Here is a 21,378-nt window from a genome sequence, read left to right as displayed (position 1 = left end):
GTCCTGGTGGGTACACGAGGGATGCCCTGTGCCTTCCGACCCCACTGATCTAGCAAAATGCCCAGAGTTTGGCGTTGTGTCTGCACATCTGCAGTAAGTGTCTGTGTCTCAGGAGGGATGGAGGTGACTTCACTCCCTTTAGTGCCATGATGGCAGTCCATTTGCACCACTCCACTGCTGGTCCAGTGGTGTGCTGGGCCACCTAAGCACTGCCTTCATTTTTCAGATACAGTGTGTAATTAATCAGGGGACTTACTGCCACATCACTGTGTCCAAGAGTGAGTAAATGAAGCCAGATAGTCCTGTGCAAGATCATTGACTTTCAACATTAAATTAGAGATGTGATATGAAGAACATAAATCAAACTCTTGCTATTGGCAAGAGAGAAGCAGTTTTCTCCAGGACAGATTACTGTAGAAGATTTCTTGCATCTTCTGGAAAAATAAATGTTGGCTGCTGCCAGAGAGATGATACAGAATAAACAGAGTGTGAATAGGTGTGGCAGTTCAGGTCCATGAGTGACCGGGCCACAGTGCCAGCAAATGGCTCCCACCCACTGCACTGCCAGACGTGCTTTCTGAAGTGAGAACCAAATACCATTGCCTGTGTCACCAAACTCAGAGGTAATAAAGATCAGCTGACCAAGTGAAAAACCACTCTTGCTTTTTCCTTCCCCGATCTGCAGTAAACAGCCTAGGCTACTTGCACAGGAGGGTGAGGGCCCCCTGCTCCTTATCACAGCTGCTGGGGTCCCCTTGCTCCCAGGCTGCCTTCTGCCCCCACAGGCAGGCTGCCTTCACCAGCCCCTTGGGGAGGGGGAATGTCAGCTGTGTGTAATCTTTGATGTGATATGGGTACAGCCTCAGCAGGTACAAGCAGTGAAGGTGAATATTAAGAGCTGCTTAGAGGATTGATTTTTCTTTAAGATGAATCTACTGTAATTAAGCCTAACGGAGATGTTCGTGCTAATGCTGCATTATTAATTGCCTGAATTCAATCCTTCTTTTTCTTTTTTTAATTTTTTAAGCATGTGAACTTTCTTTACCTTTTTTTTCCTTTAAGTCTTGTATTACTTCTCCTTCTCCCTCTAGAATATATGTTGGTGTGCCTTTTCTTCTTTCAATGTCTGTTTTCTCTCAAGACCAATTTTTTTCTGTTGTGTTTAATTGTTTTTCTCCTGATTTATTGTTCCAAGCCCATGCTAGGCAGTCTGTTTATTTATAATTTGGACTATTTTAAAATGGATACAGAGCTCTAGGTCAGTGTTTAAAAATTAACTAATAAAATACACAAATGAGGCCCAATGGTCAACATAAGATTACACATCCTCTAGGATTCACATGCTACTCCAAATAAACCACTGGGGAATACCAGCCCCAGCCCCCAAAAGCATGGAAAATTCACTAATTTGGACTAAAGTGGGCTGGTATATATGGGAACCCTTCATGGATAGCACCAGGCCAGTCTTCTTACAATTGAACCAGCAGGTGTTAGTATGAGCCCTAGAGAGGAGTGACAGGGATGGTGTGCTATGGCAGAGAAATGCCGGGCTCTGCCCGGCTCAGGTACCCACTTCCCAAGAGCCGATCCTTTCGCTCCTAGGCATTTTGGGAGAATGCAGTTCAAAGGAGAATAACATGATCCACACAATACATGTCAGAAGACCAGAGCATCCTGAACTTCTACAGCACCTTCATCCTTCCACCGTGGATGTTGCTGATTCCCTTTGGAAAGGAAATCCCAGGGAAGGTAATGTGTGCGTCCCGCACAGAGACGCGAACCCACCCGTCACCTCCCGCTGTTCTGGCGCTACTCCACGTGTGGTACCCTGACATTTATATCCCTCTCTTCACACTCCATTGCAAAACTTCTCCAGTAAACAAACAAATGGTATCAGCCACTGTGTGTATTTGGAGAGGCAGCGTTGCCTGTGGAGGAGGACGGGCAGCAGCCCTCGATGGGAACGTGCAGTGCAAACAGCCCTGCTGGCAGCAGGCGGAACGGGTGGCTGTGCTGCAGCCTGGCTCAGCTGCGAATGGCGTGGTGGGGACAGGGGTCAAGCCACTGCACCCCCGAAAGGGAAGCCGGTGCTGTGGTCAGCTGGCAGCCACAGAAACCACCATCCCCCCCCCCCAAGAAAACATGGTTTCCTATGAGTGGTGCCATCAGTGCTCTGAGGTCCATTGTCCCTGCATAAAGTGTGCAGCATGCTGAGGGGTGGCCTGAGGCAGCAGGGAGGAAGCAGTGCCCTTGTTCTTGCCCAGAGAGGCCTCACTGGCAAGGCCAGAGGGAGAAGTACACAGGCTGTGGGCTTTGCCATGCTGACTTGACACCTGGGCACATTTAGCCGGATTGCACAAACGTATGAAGCAGCGGCACGGGGTAGCCCGTGCAGTGTGTCCTGCTCATCCCCCTGCAGAGGTGGGGGCACGTCCACCAAAGGCAAGAAAACTGGAGATGCAGGAACTAAATCCACCTGCTCTGTCAGCCACTTAAGACACACAGGGCTTTCAGAGTGGTGCAAATCAGAAGCAAAACCTTCCCCGGGGACGGCTGTACCCGTGTGCCCAGACAGAGGCAGGGCTGGTGTGCAGAGATGCTGATGCTGGACATGGAAACCAGCACTGCTCTCACTGTGAGCACGAGGGTGATTTAGCTGTTGCCCCAATGAAAACAAGATCAGGCTTTTTAGTGCGGTGTTAACAGCTATGTTAAAATCCTCACACTTTCCAACAAAAGAAAGTCCCTCAGAGAAACCCAAACACTCACACAAGCAACACTGGAAGTTGGCTTGAGTTACAAACACAGGAAATTAAATACAAAACCATGTTACAATAGCATTGAGGATCTGACTTAAAACAAGCCAGACTAGAGCATGCACTGTTCAGATGGCCGTATTTTTCCCTACCCCCACTCCCAGGGCAATTGTCTCTACAAATACACATGTGCATGTAAGTAGCTGTATGTTTGTATATAGACATACATGCATGCACAATTCCTACCACATTGAATAAACCAGGCAATTAAAGGAATACAGTAGCCTTTCCCTGGACTGAGTTGGCCCAGTATACAAGTACACAAAGGTGTTTTAGCCAGGACTGCAAATATTGTATATTATGGGGAGAATGTTTGGCTTTATTTTCTTCATTCCCAAATGGAGATTCTTGCAAAGATTCAGTTCACAGCAAAATTTCACTACAAATGAAGGTTCAACCAAGAACAGTGTGAAGGTGAGAGCAATTACAAGAAGATGGAGTTCCTTAAATAGGTTTTATTGCTGAAGAAAACATCACATTTAGCCATCAGTTTCAATTGCATTAGCAGAAGACATGTTTATGTCAACAGAAATTCACACCAAGGTTTATGCCAGTACAGCGGGATTACCTGGAAAAATTACTCTCCCGACTGACAAAGCTTTAATGGGCTTTACAACTGGTCTTCTTGTGTGCCCCTTGGCATGCTGCCATCAGGTACCATTACACGTCCTCAGCAGAAGCCTCTTCTCACCTCCAGTTGCAGCGCCACGCTGCTGGAGGCCGGTGGAAAGGGGAGGGTGGCCTCAGGTTAACATGTCTTGACTTGTCCCTTTCTGTAGGCAAAGCCTTTTCCCTTTGCTGCAAATCCCTATCTCGTGGCCTCAGTCCTAGGGTACATGCTTGTTTTTCTGCTTTTATCTTCAAAACACTCACAAATGTATTTCAAATGAGAACTCTATTATGTTTTCCTTTCCTTTATTACACTTTGCTACAGTTTGTCAATACTGGCTACCGGTGTTATTTGAGGCCACACTTGAAAAAAAAAGGTCCTTCACGAGCTCTGCACATTTATCTGAAGTTCTGCATAAGGTCACATGTCTCCTCCAGCAGAAGGTCTTGCAAAGTTAAACAAAGTCCCCTCGCTTGCTCTGTCTGAGTAAATACAGACCATATTGGAGTAAATAAACAGCCAGGCAGTGTCCCAGACAATGGGCCTTGGCGATGAATTAATAAACTCTGCCTCTCGCATTAGTAGAGTGTGACTGGAACTGGCAGGAGGCCCTGGCGGGACTCCAGAAACGATTATTACTAGACAGAGCCAAAGGAGACTTGGCACGGCGTGGAGCCCACAGCTGGAGATTAGGTAACAGAGTCCGCCCGCTCGCCGAGCTGCCAGGGCGTTGGTTACCCTGCCTGAGGAGAGGGTCAGGGCTCTGTTTTTGTACCTTGGATTCACGTAGGGTGCCTATCTCTGAAACTCACACTGCTCTGATCTGTAATCCATAGGTTTATTCTGCAGGATCAAACTGCCATCCCAAACCCTGGCAGCTGACCAAAATGCCTGTCTGGTGAAACTACAGAGGATGAGCCTGCACCATCCCTGTCCTGTGCAGCACCCAGAGAGGTGGGTGGGTGGAACAGGGCTTGTGGTACTGCACAGGGGACAGCTGGGCCACGCAGCGGGGCAGCTCTGTTCTGGGTGAGGAAGCAAGAATTCCTTCTGTGAAGAGAAGCTCAATCTGGGCTTGTCTTCTGAGCTGCAGGTTGAATCCAGAGACAGGAGGTCTGCTGAGGGTGTAAAGTCCTCCTAATGGCTTGCACTGGGGTCATCTGAAACCCGTGGGGAGCCACTGCTTAGCCAGCCTCTTCCTGAGCTAGACAGAATTGTCACCCAGACACACGGATGAAGGAGCTGTAAATAGGAAGGGACCATGGACAAATGGTAAGCTATCCCCTCTGATCCCACCTCCAAAGAAAAGGTGTCTGTGTTGCTTCATGGACTGTGGTGTTGCAGCCCCTGAGCTCTCTCCCAAGCCCAAAGAACCATTCTTGGAGATTGGAAGCCCAGCAGCCATGTTGGATGAGCACTGCAGCAACCTCAGGTAGCAGGTTTATCATCTGGGCTACCTCCAGCATGCATGCCCTGCTGACACAGCTGTTCTACTTCCCAGAGCTGAGCTACTTTCTGCACCCAGTGTTGCACTGGTTTATTTAGACCTGCTTCTTGGATCTCTGACATGGGGCTGCTCGTTGCCATGCACAGACATGCCTGTGTTGCAACTCACATCCCCATAATCAGCTATAAACCTGTTAGCAATATATTAGGTGGGCTTGGCACTTGTGTGCTAGAGTATTGGTGGAGGGGGAGGTGATGCCTGCTCCTGCTGTGAAGCATTTTGAGAAGTATGAATGCAAAACTCAAGCTTTTTCAGGGTCTGCTGATGAAGAGAGGCTGTATGCAAAACCACTCTTCTCATTCATATACTCATGATGAGAAAATGGTGGCATGAACTCCATCCCTCCATCCCTGAGAGCCTCCACACCATTCTGATGACCCTAATTTCAGGAACATCTCTTTTTGGTGCCCATGTCTTTTACATCTCAATGACTGCAACTCTGAAAACGAAAAAGTAGAAATCAGCCTTTCTTAGAGCCATTAGCATGAATAGAACTACCTGGATTACTTTGAAAACACATTTTGCCAAATATAAGGTGGTAAGAAAAGTTACCAAAATGAAGAGAATGAAATCCTTGATTTCACATGTATGCTATAGCAAATGGCATTTTCTTATCCTCATTTACTGCTGAATATCCAACCTGTCCTGGACTGAATGCCCCCAGAGAAGAACAATAATAGTTTCCAGCTCTGAATACTGCCTTTTGTCATCAGGTTTGAAAGCCCTTCACAAAGGAGAGGAATCTCATTTTCTGTGTTTTTCCACAGGGAGAAAAGGGGTCACGCAGGCAGAGCCGGAGCACCGCTCCACTCAATGCCAGCCTGCTGTTGTGCTACCTTCCCAGGACACGACCATGCCCTCTCCTGCCACCCCGCTCCAGAGGCTGAAATGCTGAAATGTCACTTGCGAGGACTTGTCCGATAAACATTCCTTATCTATGCAGGAGACTGCAAATGCTCCTGGTGTGAGAGAGTAGATGGTGGTTGAATCAGGCAGAGGAGTTTCCAGTGAATGCTGACCAGGGCTAATGTAAAACTGACTCCACAGCCCTTTGCTCACTCTCCAAGCTCCTCCTTCCTCAGTAAGCAAGTGGGTTTTTTCTTTCATAACAAAACTTGAAGCGAAGAATTGCTTTCCATTACCGAAAGTGCAGATCTTGTCCTTCTCCTTAAATCACCTTCAGCTTGATGAGCATGGGCACTCCTTGCTGGTGCCTCTAAACATCGCCTGGAGAGAAAGCCTCTGCGGAAAGTGAAATTCAGAAGAGCTAATAAAACATTTTCTGAAGAGTTTGAATCTCTCATTCCAAAGAAAACAAAAAGGTCGGCTGACCTTTCAACCTGACCCTTTTCTTTTTTTTCTAAGGCATTAAGAAAAACATTCTGCAAACAATGAGTGCTCGTGGTAATTGTCCCTCCCCTGTGCCCCAGTTCTTGCCAAAAGCAACATTTCAATGGCTATGGGGGGTGGAGGTTGAAAGCAAATGAGTGAGCAAGCAAATGCTGGCTTTCACACATCAGTGGCTGGCTAGCCCTGACCACATCCAAGGAGGTTCAAGGTGAGGGAGTCAAGCTCTCAGGCTGCTCCTCACAGATTTTTTACAGTTGCAGTGTCTGAAATATTCCAGTTCAAGGAACTCTGTGTTGGAAAATCTGTATGGGAATCTGTGTCGGAAGCATTCAGAAAGTCCAGTCAAAGGGTAACAAAAAGGGTCATACACCCTTAAAGTGAAGTATAATTTAGATCAATATCTCTTCCATCAGCTGTTGAATTCCACCTTCATGTCACGTGCCACATCTGCTCATTCCTGAGCCTGTCACAATCCTTCTAGTGTTAGGGAGAGGCCTGGTGTGAAAACAATTTCATGTTAAAAAAAAACCCTGTGCTTTTTATATGAGAAAAGCCTTCTTGTACATTTATTTCCATTGTTTTCCAGCACTAGGACCTGCAGTGGATCCTGCTGTGACATGTTTCCAGCTGCAAAAGGAATCAAAAGATTTAGGGTTGAGTTCCCTCCTGATTCTGGAACATGTTCCACTGTGCAATCTTTTGTAATATCTCTCTGCAATAAAAGCACTAATGCTCTCCAAGAGGCCTCCCCCTTTCACTTTCCTCATAAGAGGTGATGACAAGCTCCCAGCCCAATTGTCTGCACACATCCTTAACGGCATGAGCCAGAGATTTAGCTACCTTTCCTGGTTGTGACAATAACCTGTACACAGGTCCCGGGCAAACCATTTAATCTCTGCCCCACCCAGGCAAAATGTCCATAGAAATCTCTTCTTGCTAGTACTGGAGCAGAAGCATTAGCACTGCTGGGAGATGGTTGTGAACAGGGGGGCTTTCAGCTGCCTTTGGGACTCGGCTGCCAGGAAAGGAGACCTTGCCTGTGCCAGGGCTCATCTTGCTAACTCTGAGGCAGCTGAATCCATTCTGTAAAAGCACACTGGTACTGTCAAGGTCCTGCCTTTGAACGTGTTTCTCCAGCTGTAAAATGTGGATAGAAACACTGAGCGAGCTCTGTAAAGGTCTGCTGAGATTTAAGCTATGTTGGCATTCTCCTCCTCAGTGTTAGTAGAATTGGCAAACACTAGGAGAGAGCAGGAGGGTTTCTACTTTTCTTTGAATCATACTGTAAATCACCACAGCCCTGAGAACAGACCTTGTAATTCCCAACAAACACACAAGTGGGTTTAGGTGCTGGTGTGGGAGGAAAAAAGAGGTCTGGGGGGGCGGTGGTAAGGTGGGGGTTGGGGGATGTGTGTGTGTGATGACATGATAAGTAAACAGTGCATCCAGAATCTCTTAGTTACCCTCCAGATTTACTTCTCTTCTTCAGCAGGGGTTTGTAGAGCAAAGTACAATTTTGTGGCTCTTCTTCAAGACCATTAACTCAATATAAAAATATCAGCACTGTTTTTATTATCTGAAAAAAAAGAGCTCAGAGCTGAGTTTTTGTGAGCAATGCTTGGTTCATTATACAATGACTCAGACTAGGTTTTGTGGTGGAGGATTCAGCTTTTCCTTAGTGGTAGGATTAAGATGTTCTGTTTCCATGATAATCTACCTTTCATCTCTCTCATGTTGCAAAATTCATTTTTACCTTGATCGCACACAAACCCCTTAAGTTTCTTGCCTTTGTTATTGTAAATAATTTACTTTAGAAATGCTGAATCATGACACTGAGGTTAGAGAAAATTGCACTTGTATTTAAAGTAAGAATTTTTCCCACATCTTCTGAAGATTCCTGGACTATTATTTTTGTGTGTCCTTACATTTTATGGTTCAAAAAAGTTCAAGTGGCACTTGGCTTGGCTCCCCTCAGAGAGGTCCAAACCTGAACCTTTTACCCTGGAGATATTTAATTCTAACAAATGATGCCTCCCCAGCGCTACGTGGCGGGAACTGTGCCTGTGTATCAGCAGGAGAGCTGCATGGGCAGTGACAGGACTGACTTCCTCCAGACCCTGCCTGGGTGGCAGAGCACTGGTGGGTCCTGGGGGCAGCTGTGTGGGCTCCCGTTTCTGTGAATGGTGTGGCACCTGAACAAAGCAGGCTGCAATTCAGAGAAGTACTCCAGAGTTTGTGTGAACACCTGAAGCTTATGTTAACACCTTGGGCCTGCAAAGATTGGGCTAGAATTCTCCTGAAGAAAAAGATGATCGTAGTTCCTGGTTTTTATTTGAACAGAAATACAAGGAAAAGGAGCCAGAGCCCCAGCCCCAAGCATGCACCGCAGCCCACCAAGCAGTCTGAAAATACAAGTACATCACAGTCTGGTGCCATGGCTTGGTTATTACCCAGCTGCAACCTGGCCCACGAGTGCCAGGGCTGCCTCTCGCCTGTCCATAAGCCGCCTTCGGCTGGCTGGATCACAGCTGCTGTGAGCAGACATGCACTGCTGCCCAGCCTCTAGGGGCACACAGCTACCGAGGCTCCTTCCACTCGCGGTCACAAATTGCACTGAGAGCTTGCTTGTGTGTCAGAGGGCCACACTGGATGTGAATGCTGAGACAGGGTGCCGTGTGGTGTGTGCTGCAGGCCGTACTGCAGTGAGTGGTTACCAGCAGCTAAGAATCGGTCTGAGCCCAGAATTCCTTTTTTCCCCATTTTTAATAGGTTTTTATGAACGCAAGGAGGAGATGCAGGAGAGTGGGTAGAAGGCAGTGTGCATAATTTTCAATTTTATTTTGAATTTTCTTTTTAAAGCCATAGTTGGCTTTAAAACACGTTCCTGTGTTACATGTACTTACAGGTGTCTGTTTTACCACCCTGTGCACTGTCTACAGGGTTACTGCAACACCAGCACTACTTACAGAGTAAACTCTGATGGGATACAGCCAGTGGGGCGGGTCCAGTGGCCTTGGGCTGGCATGCACAGCTCCTGCCCTCTCTTCTCTGAGCTGGTTGGTCGCCCACTGCCTCTACCAGCGGCCGCCACCTCTGCTCCACTGAGCACTGGCCGGCATGCAGAGAGCCAGACAGGGGCCACCTTGTTAGTCATTTAATGAGTAAACAAATCATTTCTCCAGCGTTCTGGATCTCAGGATCTCAGGATCAGTCAGCCTGAGCCAGAAAGCCAGCCTGGCAGAAAAGGGTCTCTTGTTCTGGCCCCCCTCTGCAGCAGCTGGTGAGGGGCTTCTCCCTCGAACTGGAGCAGGGCTGCCACACGAGCAAGCCCACTGTGTACATAGCATGTGGGACCACCCATGCCAATGACTTTTTCTGGAGGCCAGCTCGATCTGCATCAGTTAATCCATGTTTTCTGTGCATTAGACCTCAAGTTCTTTTATATTCCCACTGATAGTTGAGTTCTCCATTTTAATGGCTCTCATCTTCTGTAGATGTCAGCAGTACTCTGTAATTGTGGATTATTTAAGCCTCAGCACATCTTTAGGCAAGTTTAATACCCTCCATTTATAAAAGGTCTGGGTGAGGCCAGGCAGCCGTCAGAGGGTACGTGCCAAACTGCACCATGGCCAGGGATAAAGACGCATTTTCCTCTGTTTCTGAAATGGGATGTTTTCTGTTTAATCTAGGCAACTCTGTCAAAGGATGGGGTTTCCCATCAGGATGCTGTGATGGCTTCTATGCATGTGAGAGTCCAAACCAAAGTCCAAAGCTGAAGTGCTTTTGGCTTTTCCAGTGTCAAAATAACTATTTTACCTGTTAGTTGCCCTGTGTTTTACAACCCTTCACATCCTCTGTGACCTCACAACTTCATGGATGGACTCTCAGGAAGTGCTAGCCCTGCTTACAGACCCAGCTACAGGGCAGCCACTATTTTAGCTCAGGCTGGAAGGAGCAGTGTTGGAGGGCAGAGCTATGGGGAGTTGTAGGACAGCAGGAACATCGCCAGTCTTCTTTTCTCCCAGGCTTTATCAGGATGCCATGAAGACACTTGATGCTTGCTCCTGCTTCATGCTAGAGGCTTTGCCACCCTGTGCAGGAGTCACATGGGTGCTGTTCCTGCCAGCTCGGAGGCAGCGCTGCAAGGCAGGCAGACCTCCCTTGCCCTGTCACCTGCTCTCCCGAGGGGTGGCAAGGGGAGAACCGTGTGCTGGAGGATTTGAAACAATGCAGGTTGGGGGCAGAGCATAGGACTCATGAAGCAGGAACCTTTGGGTTGCGTGTTAGCACTAGAAACCTGCCAGAAATGGGACAACTGCAGGAGTGCAATTAGTGACCCGTATTCCTGGCTGTTTCCACGGAGTGTTCATTCCCCCTTCCCAGCTGTGCTAGGGTGGAGGTGAATTTGCAGTGCAGCGGGAGCACTAACAAGTTAATGTTCAACATTATTATTACCTCATCTTCCAGAGGCTCCTTCTAAACATAACAATTGACGACAGGCTCCTGATAGTTCGGAGAAGACCGACCTCAGCCCTAAGACTATGATGAATATGATTTCCCTTCCCCCTCTGTTTTGATTTTCTGCTCTGTTACTCCAGAGCATTGGCTGGCCATGACCCCTGGCTGCTTTTTCTGTAATTACCAGCTCCTGCCAGATTTACTGTGGAAGTTAATGTCTGTTCCAGCCAAGTCAGCCCCACTGTTATATTGTACGAGACAGTAACCCCTTCAGTACAGGCAGAGCTCTGGTGAAGCAAAACAAAGAGTCAGGAAAGGGGTTTCTTGAGGCCCTGGGGTTCATGTGCCTGACGAGGGTGCTGCATTAACAGGAGCACTTTCATTGTGCAGTCTTCCTCTGGGTCTTTCAAATCCCGTGGAGCACCAGGGGTGCTCAGTGAGGAAAGAACAAGAAAGCAACTTGTACAAGAGTTTACTCTGACAAACTCTCAGGATTTGCTCTCAGTCTGCTATGCACCTCTGGGCCATTTCTTCAGAGCCTGTGCATGGTCTGGTGGGACTTGCTTTAATAAATTAACATTCTGGACATTTACCCTTAAAATTGGAAGGATTTTTTTCAGATGTTGTTTTTGCAAGCAATTTTTTACATGCTCAAACGAAGCATGCTAAAAAGGGCAAGACTCAGGCTCAGATGGCTGTCCAGCAGATGCACAGGTCTTAGCTTTGGTCCAGCCATCAGAAACACCTTGTCCTGCACTGACACGTTCTGCCCGGCTGATCAGAGCGGCTCCTAGGCGGCACTCACTGCAACAGTGTGCAAGTGCAAGAGCATTTTAAATGTCTGTGGAAGGTGAAACATAATTGAAACATAGTCAAGGGCTAAATGTGGTTAAAATACAGTCCAGATTCTGATAGAAATTGTATTCAGCTATATCTAGGATAATTCCATCTAAGCCATTGGAGCTGTGGGGTACAAATCCTGTGCCATGAGGTCATGGGGAAATTAGATGAGCAGCCTTTGTACAGTGTGCACCACAGGAACAGAAGTGGCCACCACAGCAGTGAGTAACGTCAGAAACTTCTGCTCCAGACACAGCTGGGAGATAATCATGAGGAATCAAAGAGATCACGCAAGTACCAATCTGTTAATGTGACCCATTACTATGGAGGAAAAGGCACTAAGAATAGACCAAGTAGGCTTGAGTAACACATTTGCAACAAATTCTGCTCCAGGGCTCCCATATTTCTGTTTAAGACTTTGCAGGCAGATGCACAGCATGTGTGTGTCCTGTACAGTTATTCTTTGTGTTTTAGACTGAAATTTAGATATTTGGGGCAGTACACATGCAGTAGGGTCTGTGCATTTGACTTACTGGGGTGACTCCTGGACACCTGTCTGAGACTCTGAGATGTGCTGCAGTGCAGCAAGGGGCTTTTGACCTCACAGGCCAACCAAATATTCAGAAAACCATGAGAAATCTATAAAGCTTAAAGAAAACAAAAATATCCAAAAATATCCAACTGGAGATACTTATCCGCAGAAAAAGAGGACACATCTGAAAATGTGTATGTATGGGCAGCCCTAGTCTTCACCACAATTTGAATCTGTGGTTCACGGCAGATAGCCCATTCTTGAGGAAAAAACAGCACTTTCTTCTTCACCAACACCATCAGAGCCAACTTTCGGGTTTGTGGGGCTGTGAGTGGGACTGGGCACTGGAGCTGCTTTGGAAGGAGAGGCTCTCTGCTTATTCCCACTGTGGAAGCTGGGACTGGAGCCATGCCAGGACAGTGGGGCTGCAAGTAGCAGTTTGATATGTGGGGATTTACAGAAACCAGCTTTCGGGTAAGAGACCACCAGTGACTACAGACATACCTGAGGTATAAAGAGCCACTGGCTTTCTGCATCCAGATTTGACAGGAGCTCACCTGCACCGCTGTCCCAATGGGTGGGTCAATGTGAGTCCTGGGTTCTCCTGGGCTGTGTGCCTTTCTGCACTGATGGAGAACAGGAAGGGAAGGTCTACACCCTGGTGATGTTGGCAGAATACAAACAGGAGTAAATACAGAGTATCCCTATCAGAAACATGGGGAGATGAAAGTCATCTGCAGCACCCTGGGTACAAATTCTTAACCAGAACCAGGAAAAGGCTCACCCACCAGCCCCTCTAAACCCCAGGCTGAGTGAGGACAGTGAAGGGGACCCTGCATGGGCCTCTCAGTGATGAAGCAAACCTTCTCAAATCTTTTCTAGTCTGTGAAACAACCCAGTGGCCTGTCACGCGACGAGAGGACGTGTCTGGCAGGCTGGCCCTGCGAGATGCAGGGTCTGTGGCAGGAGGCCACAGCATCCTGGCTGCCTGCCAGCCCGCGAGGTTCTCCTCCTCCAGCAACCTGCCAATCTGCTGCCCCTGGACGTGCTGTCAGGGAGCGGGAGAGCAGCCTGGCCCCGCGCTGTGCTCAGGCGTGAGGTATTTATTATCCCAGCAGTGAGAAGGTGGGAGTTGGATCTGTTAGGAAGGCAGGGATTGGCTCTCCCCTTGGCACAGGGGATGCCTGAGTTGGGGACAGGAGGGTGCCGCAGGAGTCATGGATAGCACTGCGGATGGAGGTATCTGTCTTCTCAAGATACTCCAATGTGCACACGTGCCTGTTGCCAGTTGGCTACAATAATCCATGTCAGTACAGAGTACAGAGGGCATTGCCCTCTCCTTTCACTGCTTAGGATGACATCTCAGCTTAGTTCCCAGGAGATCGCCCCACAGCTCCTGCCCTTGTCCCCCGGCCTAGCAAGGTCTGCAGCGCTGCCTGCAACATGCTGCATGGAGTGTGCTGGGCACACTCAGGCACATTTGCCAGCCCTCTGGATGCCACCACAGGTTTTTAGGAGCAACCCAGGCTGCCACTGTGGGAGACTGTGCAGACATGAAGAGATGCTGATCAGGGTCCCTGGGTGAATTGTGAATGGTGTGCTCCCCCTCGGCTCTCTGCAGATGCAGAAGCCCTGCACAGATGTGTATTGCACAAGCCGAGTTGTTTCAAGGCACACTTGTGAAGCACCCCACAGGGTGTCAGGGATCACCAGGGCAGGGCTGACTGCTTGTCTGGTGCAGCTGGCTGGGTGCTTGCCCCTGGCTGTGGCTTGTACCCACACTGCTGAGAGGAAGGAAGATCCTGTTCCTGCAGGGAAGTTCCTGTTCCTGCATCAGGACAGTGATGCTGTGCTGGACTTTGCAGGCAGGGAGCACCCCAGGGTGCTGTCCACCTTGTGAAGGAACAGGGCTATTGCTTCTATCCTTCATCCCTTCTCCCTTTGGTATGAGGTACATTGCTGGACATGTGGGAATCTTTCAGGTGTTTTCATGTTAGGAAGAGTCCAGGATAGATAAATATGTGTTACAGGCCATTTGCAATATCTTCACCAGTGCAGAGTTTAAGAGTCTCCAATGGCTGCAGCCTGGCATCCTCTTGGGTACTCAAATAATTTCAAACCTTCAGCTTCACAGTACTGAGAGAGCTGGATTGGCAAAAAATGAGTTAGACTTTCTTGATTTTATATGACTGACTGGTTTTTCAAATATATTTTCAACGAATATTGAAATGTGAAATATATTGTCAGCATTTTCTTAAGTGTCTTCAGGTGCAAGTAAACATGATGGGAAATCCTTGAACAAGGGCTGGAGTGGGAGGTAGCCAATGTCAGTCCCATTTACGACGTTGACTGGGATTTGCTGAATTTGTTGAGTTTGACTGCAGTTTTCTTGCCATTTTGGGGTGGGTACTTGTTTTGTTTGAGTAACTATTTTAATAGTCACAGCCTAGGGCAAGAGCTTTCTGTGTCTGTAAATTAATGGTATAGATGGGCAACTTGTCATTTTGAAACACTGAAGAATTACACCTACACTGCTGTGTTGATATGTACAAATACCTATACGCCGACTGTTTATTGTTTATTATTGGCAATTACACATACTGGAAAGCCTGTGTAGTGAAACCCTCCCTGTCATAAACACACACAGCTATCTGGTCACCAAGCTGGGGGGTTTTTCTTGTTGGGTTGGAGGCTGACACCAAACTCAGCAACAGAACAAAAGCTTGGTCAGAGGAAAGAGGGTTTGCAGTGTATGAAGTGAGTTTTGATTCATTCCCAAGCTCAGATGTTGCTTTGGGAAACATATTCTCTTCAGGCCTCTCGCTGTGACTCTATAAACAGAGGCAGCAACGGGCATTTGGAGGCACTAAAAGTGATTTAAATGATCCAGCCTGGGACTTTTGCCAAGCAGCACCTCCTTCTGTTTGCTGCGGGGGCTTTTCTGCCCTCCCCCTTGCCGGTGGGTTGGTTGTTGGTTTTTTTTTTCCTTCTTCTTCCATGCAAAATTTTTTGAGACTATCCTTTGAGACAACCTCTTTCTCCTAAAAGAAGAAGAAGGAAAAAAAAAGCTTGCTTCTCCAGATGGACAGCTGCTCCCTGCTCCTTTTGATGTTGCTTTTATCTGCCAGGCCAGTGCTCTCTCACCCTCTCCCCTCCCCCGGAGGCAGTTTCCATGGGGGTCTCAGGGGAGCTTTGTCTCTCACATGTGTTTAAAGAGAAATGTGGAGCTGACACAAAGGCTCCACAGCTCGACCTTTCGCCCTCTGGAGTTATGAGGGCCATAAAGCTCGAGTCCCTGGTAACAGCGCCGATGACCAGGGCAGTTCTGGACACAGACAGAGCTTTTTTGGCAGAAAATTGTTTAACTAAAAATAGTTCTAGGAAGGAAAATAAAAGGTTGTGCAAACTAAGCAATGTCTTTTATTGCCTTATTTGGTGTTACTGGTAATAACATGAATTTCTTTGGTATGGCCAGAGGCAGATGGCTTCATTGCATTTAGTACCAATTTTGAAATGCATGGGGCACAGATAAAACATGACACTTGCTGAGGTGCTGGGGACCAAGCCTGTGCTTGCTGGCCTGCAGATGCAAGAGGTGAAGGCTGCACTGCTGCAGCACTTGATGTGCAGCAGAGCTCAGTGGAGGCCCTGGCTGAGGCAAAACCTCCAGGCATCAAGGCTTTCTCTACCAGGCAATGGGAGACCTGCTGGAGAGGAGGAACCTCAGAGTCCAGCAAAGGGCTGAGGAGCTGCCAAGCCAGCCAACAAACAACCTTTAGCCTCAAGTGTCAGAAAAGTATTCAAGTGCCTTAGCTCCAGAGCAGATGAAGGGATTGCTTTTCCCTTACTGCTCACACCTGTGAGGCTCTCCTGGACTAGGTGTGCACACTGGGAGCCTCCCACCATGATTTGAGTCATTAGTAGTGCCATCTTTCTCTTGTTTTTAATTCCTATTCGGCCTGGCTGGCAGCAGATGTTGGATCCAGGTGCTCCAGAGCTGACACAAAAGGTTCACTAGTATTTGCTTTCCTGCTGAAGCTCTTGCCTTCTGCCTAAAATGAGCCAGATATGGAATGAATGTGAGAAAAACCCACCTGATTCTCTTGCCTCTTGTAGAGGGTATTTCTTTGCAGGAGAGTTGCAAGAATGTTGACTCTCTATGCATGAGTTATATGAAGAAGCTTGGAAACTCACAGATGAGTGACTTGCCCAGGACAGCTGCGAGCCTAATGACAAAGCGGCTCTCCTGAGAGTTGCTGAACACCAGAAGAGAAATTCAGAGGTGGATCCTTCAATTCCTTTAAGGGAAACTCTAATGCTTGAATGTGATAAAGGCTTGGTGACAATGAAGTGCTCCAAATCAAACTTGCTGCAGTGTGGCCTGGCCTTTTAGGCAGGGGTTTGAAAGCATGCAGGAAGACGGAGAAGGAGTTTCAAAATGTTTATGGAATCTAAATATTGTGAGAAAATGCCTCATTCTCTTTTGGAAGCAGGTTGGTTGGGAGCAGTGGCCACCTGTTACATATGTATGTGTGGGTGTATCAGGTTGATGGAGCTCTTATCAAGGCTTAGGGCTATGGCAGTAATAAGACATTTCCCAGGAATCTTTCCTATAACTTTTGTTCTTCAAAACCAGATAAAGTGAGGGTCACTTGCTGTGCCACAGAGGGTTAGGTTTTTCCTACTCAAAAAAAACTTCAGTAGGCTTTTATTTTAGGTTAAATAAAACAAAGCCAAGAAGCAGGGGGGAAAGGGGGAAACCAAGTCTCCAAGAGAAGGAAGAACTTCAGTGATTTATGCTGAGACATTTTGTGTTTTTAACCTAAATACAGCTACTGTTAGAGCAGACAGGGAGAATTTTTACACCAAAAGGTACACACAAAAAACAAAGACAGCATCTCTTCCACTTACATGATCTCTCACCCTGGCAGTCTTTTTGCGTGAAACGAGTAGCTTTGTGCGTGAACATAAGTAAAACTCCCTGTGCAACCATGCACCAACAACCACATGCAGTAATTCTTCATGTAGCTGTGTTTGCCTGTCTTGCATGATAAGGTGCACATATGCACTATCATATTTCTTCCTATAAATCTTTTCTTTTCAGAAAGTTGTAAACCTAAAGATAACAGCACACACTCTCTTAAAAGCAAGGTTGACATTGAAATCCTTGGCTTAAAAATGCTGCCTGGGGGGAAAAAGTCTCCATCAGTCCAAAGGCAGCAGATTTGGCTCATGTGCCAATTGTCACTCTCCCACCACACCACAGGGAGCATGCTGGGGGAAGGAATGGTGCAGAAAAAGCATGTGAAGGGCAAGCAGTCCTTCAACTCTGGCGATCCTTCAGTGGTATATGAGCCTTGAGGGGATCACATGATGGGAATAGAGTAAAACAACCATCTAGCTCCTCTAAATCACATCACCTTGTGGAATCAGTGAACACAATCTCTTCCCTCCCATATATCACCCTCACACCAGACAGATCTCGAATGCAGAGGAGAATTGAGCACTTCTGCTCCAGAGCATGTGTCTGTGGTTAATAACAGATGATCCTAATCACTACTCCTGGAGCCCAGGGCTAGCTGATAACTCTCTCTTCTGACTACTGACCCCCATAATCTTCTCATTCCTGAGAGGGAGCAGATATTGTGAATGATGAGTTTTAGCAATTGGGACAAAAATAGTCCTCCTTTTGCTCAAGGAATTCAGATAGCAAACTAAGGGAGAAGCAAAGAAGCTGAACAGCCACACTACAGGGCTGGGAAAGATCTTCATCATATGTCTGGATCTGTCAGAAGCTTGCTCTCAGTGACCTTAGGCAAATTAGTTAGTCTCACAGCCTCATTTTCTTCCTCTGGAAAAACTGAGATAATAATAGACAGCAACTCCAGAATGGCACTATGAGGATACCTCATTAATTGGTATCTTTATAATAAGTGTTGAATTTTCCAGAGATATTATATTAACAGCTGAGAAACGCACTTTGCTGAACCCACTTCTTTCGTCAGAGAGTGGTTTCAGTGCTTCTGCAGCAGCCCTTGAGGCTGCAGTGCCACTGAAGGGCAGCCTTACCAGCTCTCCACTTACACTTTAAAACCTCTGCGCCGGCAGCAGCAGAGTCACAGATGCAGCTGCAAGAAGAAACCACACACCACAGTTGTGCAGGTGCATGTGGGCCCCAGCGGGGAAGAATATTAACTATTTCCTGGTAATAGGGACACAGAGGTCCTTCACACAGCTCAAATAATCTCAGCACAGTTCCAGGACATGGCCTGTGTGGGAAGCTACTATCCAAATGAATAAACAACTGTGCTTAACAGATCCTAGCTTATTTAACTGCAGACTGTATTCTGGATTCTCTTTCAAATTCAGCTAGGTTTGTGCATTGTGTCCTGTATCTTCAATGTGGCAGGGAAAGCTTTCATCTTATGACTTCCATTAGTGTTAGTTTAAAGCTTTATTTCTAGAAGGCATGGTTGATATTTACCCCAGTATTTCAAGATCAGATCCATTTTGTGTAGCAAGCTAATCATATTATTTGCATCTCTCCTTGACAAAAAGTTGCAGGATCATTCTTTGTTCCCACAAGGTACCTGGGAACTAGAAGAAAAATTTATAATCGATGCTTTTTTAGAATAGTTTTATGTCTTTAGGAGAAAATTGTTTTGTTATAGTCTTCTAATATGTTCTTTAATTATAATTATTGTATGAAATGGAAACGACATGCTTATTTGCAAAAGTAACTAGGCATGTTTCCCTTCTCTGAAAAGACTGAAGTGAGAATGAGGCCTCTACTATGAATGCATGCAGCTACATTTTAAAATCATTTTCTATGAAATTGCTTCCACTTATCTGGTTTGCTAGAATATTAACATGCAAATCTAGGCAAAGTAGATTTTTTTTATACACTATATACCTGTGAACCTATTAGGATTGGCTGAGCTGAAGCTGCTAGAGGAGATAATGATGTTCTGCTGAAACAGAGCAATGCTTCAGTGAACCCTGATGATGACAATACACTGAAATAACAAGATGTGGCATTGCAATCCACCCACACATCATCATGCATCACACCAAAAACGTCACGACGTGCTGATGGTTAAGTTTCTCTTCTAAAATCACAAAGCTGGCAGTTCTAGCTGCAATGCTCACAGCAAACTGTCTCTTTTCATTTCATGTCTTTCTGGTTTCAACTGTACCCAGGATCTTTCTTACCTGAGATGGTGATGGTGGATGCTTCATAGAATTTAAAAATGGGATTCAGAAAAATACTTAGCCATCCAAGTTTCCTCTTACAGAGAGCCACCTGAACAGCAGGAGGCTGTAAAATGAGGCAGAAAATCTAGCAAGAAAGAAGTGTGGCACCAGATTTCCATGCTGTCTTGCTTTCAAGCAAGAAGTGGTCTCTGTCTTTCAATTCTACTTGAAATATAACTTCTTCAGGTGTTCCAAATGCCTTTGCACTTAAAAATGTTTAAAAGCTGAGATGTGGCATGAATTTCAGAAAAGGATTTAAGGGTGGTAGTTATTACTATTATGGCAGAAATTCCATCTATGCCATCTATGCCATCATAACAAAATAGTTAAGACAACTTTTTTTCTGTCTGCCTCCTTGTCTGTTTGATAAATAAGACAACAGATTTTTCACAACCATCTTCAATGTTCTACCACTGATGGAGCTAAAGTAAGATGAAAAATTTTAGGAAAAAATGCTGAAATGGATCAGGCTAAATCCAAAGAGGGCCTGCCTGTATCAAGGTTGGGATCTGGATGGAGTTTTGGTTTCTGTACCACAAATTTTAACGTTGATAACCTCAGTTATGTTTAACTCTGCAAATACCTACTTTCAACAGGTGTTTCAACTTTTAACATCCAAAGAAAAATCCTATTTAAGCACTCTTACAGTGCTTACTAGCACTTCAGTGTTTGCAGGCCAGAGAACTGCGACTTCTACTCCATTATCAACAGTAGTGGTGGAGATCAAGACACAAAATATTTCTACTCTCTGCCATTCCCTTCTTTTCCCTGTTGGGCTGGATGATGATGCTTGCTGGTTTTTTTGGGCTTTCTTCCCCCTCAAAGCAGCACTGATGATGATGATGATGATGATGACGACGACGATGATGATGATAAAACTGTGTTTTCACAACAGAGCTTGGCAGTTGCGAGTCTTCCCAGGATATACCTTAAATGCCCCAAAGTAACAGACAAGGGGAGAGTGCCTAACCAAGGGGAGAGCTCTCATTTCATATTTTCAAGGTACTGTGGAGACAGATAATTCCCTCCTGAAGGGTTTAAAATTCACATTTCCCACCTCCCTAGAAAGTGTTATAAGGATCAGGGGAGAGACTGGGGGTGGGACATTTCTTCTCTTGTAGGTCTTCAGCTGGGAAGGAAAATAAAATTGGAAATGTCAGCGAGAAAAAGAATGATTATGGTTATGATGCCTACTGTCTAGGACCCTCACTAGCCAGAGCCTTGGCTTCCCTGCCCTGCTCAGGATTGCTTTCGCATTTTGCACTAGGCAGCTATGCATGAAGTACCTAAACATCCCTGACATCAGCATGTGGAGCCCAGGATGTCCCTTACCATCTGACTGCAAACTAGACAGCTATACACTTTCCTTTTGGTCCAACTAGTACCTAGTCCTTTCCTAAAGCTGTTTTTCCCACAAGAGAGTTCGGGAGTACCCCCAAATTTCTTGTCTGGTGGCCAGAGTACTGTAAGCAGCTGTGGCTTTAGCTGTACCTCTGGAGGGTAGGAAAGGGCAATAGCAAGGCTCCACTACATTTCACACTTCTGGCCGGTCACACCTGCTAAGATAACACACACATGAATTACATGATGTGACAGTGGCCGTGTGACTGTGTGCTATGTATTTCCCACTGCACCTAGATCTGAGTTGTGTCTGTCCCAGCCTCCTAGAAGGTCTGAACCTCCTCTGGATCCTGGTTTCTGCTCCATGGGTCTGAAAATCACAAAGCCTGGCCCTGCAGTGACAAAGTTTCTCTTTTAGATTCAGAAAGTATAGTGTGTAAGTGAAGCCTAATTATATTTTAGTGCCGTTCAGCCCTCAGCCTTTCAGGTGATAGTGCCAGTAATATTTGCAGTAATGGGCATCTAGTTAGGGCAGTGATATTTTGTTATGGGAACTCCCGTCCACTGGGCCCTGAACTGAGCATGCAGGTTTCACACTGCAAAGGCAAGAAGCAGTTCCTCAGCAGAAAGAGCTTTGGATTGCCATTGTGGACAGACAGATTTAGAAACA

The sequence above is a fragment of the Corvus cornix genome, chromosome 5, assembly GCF_000738735.6.
Source record: "Corvus cornix cornix isolate S_Up_H32 chromosome 5, ASM73873v5, whole genome shotgun sequence".
In the NCBI taxonomy this organism is placed as follows: Eukaryota; Metazoa; Chordata; class Aves; order Passeriformes; family Corvidae; genus Corvus; species Corvus cornix.
Note: the sequence above shows the minus strand (reverse complement) of the source record.